At 51.5% G+C, this 2,500-nt stretch overlaps 1 protein-coding gene across 1 annotated transcript in view; it reads right to left on the reverse strand.

Moving 5' to 3' along the window:
* The window catches only part of LOC137643506 (metabotropic glutamate receptor 6-like), a 52,648-nt gene that overhangs the window by 13,057 nt on the left and 37,091 nt on the right, over positions 1-2,500 (reverse strand).

Here is a 2,500-nt window from a genome sequence, read left to right on the forward strand (position 1 = left end):
ATCAGAAGGCTGGGTGTTCGGGTCACTCCGGGGTCACTTCTGACTCCAGATCAGAAGGCTGGGTGTTCGGGGTCACTCCGGGGTCACTTCTGTCTCCAGATCAGAAGGCTGGGTGTTCGGGTCACTCCGGGGTCACTTCTGTCTCCAGATCAGAAGGCTGGGTGTTCGGGTCACTCCGGGGTGACTTCTGACTCCAGATCAGAAGGCTGGGTGTTCGGCGTCACTCCGGGGTCACTTCTGACTCCAGATCAGAAGGCTGGGTGTTCGGGTCACTCCGGGGTCACTTCTGACTCCAGATCAGAAGGCTGGGTGTTCGGGTCACTCCGGGGTCACTTCTGACTCCAGATCAGAAGGCTGGGTGTTCGGGTCACTCCGGGTCACTTCTGACTCCAGATCAGAAGGCTGGGTGTTCGGGTCACTCCGGGGTCACTTCTGACCCCAGATCAGAAGGCTGGGTGTTCGGGTCACTCCGGGTCACTTCTGACCCCAGATCAGAAGGTTGGGTGTTCGGGTCACTCCGGGGTCACTTCTGACCCCAGATCAGAAGGCTGGGTGTTCGGGTCACTCCGGGGTCACTTCTGACACCAGATCAGAAGGCTGGGTGTTCGGGTCACTCCGGGGTCACTTCTAACTCCAGATCAGAAGGCTGGGTGTTCGGGTCACTCCGGGGTCACTTCTGACACAAGATCAGAAGGCTGGGTGTTCGGGTCACTCCGGGGTCACTTCTGACTCCAGATCAGAAGGCTGGGTGTTCGGGTCACTCCGGGGTCACTTCTGACTCCAGATCAGAAGGCTGGGTGTTCGGGTCACTCCGGGGTCACTTCTGACTCCAGATCAGAAGGCTGGGTGTTCGGGTCACTCCGGGGTCACTTCTGACTCCAGATCAGAAGGCTGGGTGTTCGGGTCACTCCGGGGTCACTTCTGACTCCAGATCAGAAGGCTGGGTGTTCGGGTCACTCCGGGGTCACTTCTGACTCCAGATCAGAAGGCTGGGTGTTCGGGTCACTCCGGGGTCACTTCTGACTCCAGATCAGAAGGCTGGGTGTTCGGGTCACTCCGGGGTCACTTCTGACACCAGATCAGAAGGCTGGGTGTTCGGGTCACTCCGGGGTCACTTCTGACTCCAGATCAGAAGGCTGGGTGTTCGGGTCACTCCGGGTCACTTCTGACTCCAGATCAGAAGGCTGGGTGTTCGGGTCACTCCGGGGTCACTTCTGACTCCAGATCAGAAGGCTGGGTGTTCGGGTCACTCCGGGTCACTTCTGACCCCAGATCAGAAGGCTGGGTGTTCGGGTCACTCCGGGTCACTTCTGACTCCAGATCAGAAGGCTGGGTGTTCGGGTCACTCCGGGGTCACTTCTGACACCAGATCAGAAGGCTGGGTGTTCGGGTCACTCCGGGGTCACTTCTGACTCCAGATCAGAAGGCTGGGTGTTCGGGTCACTCCGGGGTCACTTCTGACTCCAGATCAGAAGGCTGGGTGTTCGGGTCACTCCGGGTCACTTCTGACTCCAGATCAGAAGGCTGGGTGTTCGGGTCACTCCGGGGTCACTTCTGACTCCAGATCAGAAGGCTGGGTGTTCGGGTCACTCCGGGGTCACTTCTGACTCCAGATCAGAAGGCTGGGTGTTCGGGTCACTCCGGGTCACTTCTGACTCCAGATCAGAAGGCTGGGTGTTCGGGTCACTCCGGGGTCACTTCTGACACCAGATCAGAAGGCTGGGTGTTCGGGTCACTCCGGGGTCACTTCTGACTCCAGATCAGAAGGCTGGGTGTTCGGGTCACTCCGGGTCACTTCTGACTCCAGATCAGAAGGCTGGGTGTTCGGGTCACTCCGGGGTCACTTCTGACCCCAGATCAGAAGGCTGGGTGTTCGGGTCACTCCGGGGTCACCAATCTGACGAGCCAAGGGTAGGTTGTGACTCAATTGCTTTCATCCCGCTTTTGAGTCACAATCTACTCTTGGGTCGTCACAAGCCCGTGTCTTGCATAAGGCGAGGCAATCTAAAATGAACGAACGAACAAACCGTAGTTGTAAAAGTAATCCGCTTTCTCTCATTTCATCTTTAGCTGCGGAAAGCCATCAGCTCTAATGGACTCCGGCCAGTACAATCATACATTAAGATACTTCATTTTGAATTTGTTAATTTGTGTTTAATTATTTTTCCGATTTTGATTAGGTGATCTTTCAAATGCTGATATTATTATTATTATTATTATTATTATTATTTTGGTAATAATAATAATAATAATAATAATAATGATAATAATAATAATAATAATAATAATAATTGTTATTATTATAATTTTTATTAAAATAATAATAATAATAATAATAATAATAATAATAATAATAATAATAATAATAATAATTATTATTATTATTATCATTATTATTATTATTATCATTATCATCATTATTATTATTATATGTTCAGTCTCTAGGGCATTATCCTGCTAACTAGAGCAGTGCCCCTGCCCCTTGCCTTCACCATTCACG

This window comes from Palaemon carinicauda, chromosome 7 (assembly GCF_036898095.1).
Source record: "Palaemon carinicauda isolate YSFRI2023 chromosome 7, ASM3689809v2, whole genome shotgun sequence".
Lineage (NCBI taxonomy): Eukaryota > Metazoa > Arthropoda > Malacostraca > Decapoda > Palaemonidae > Palaemon > Palaemon carinicauda.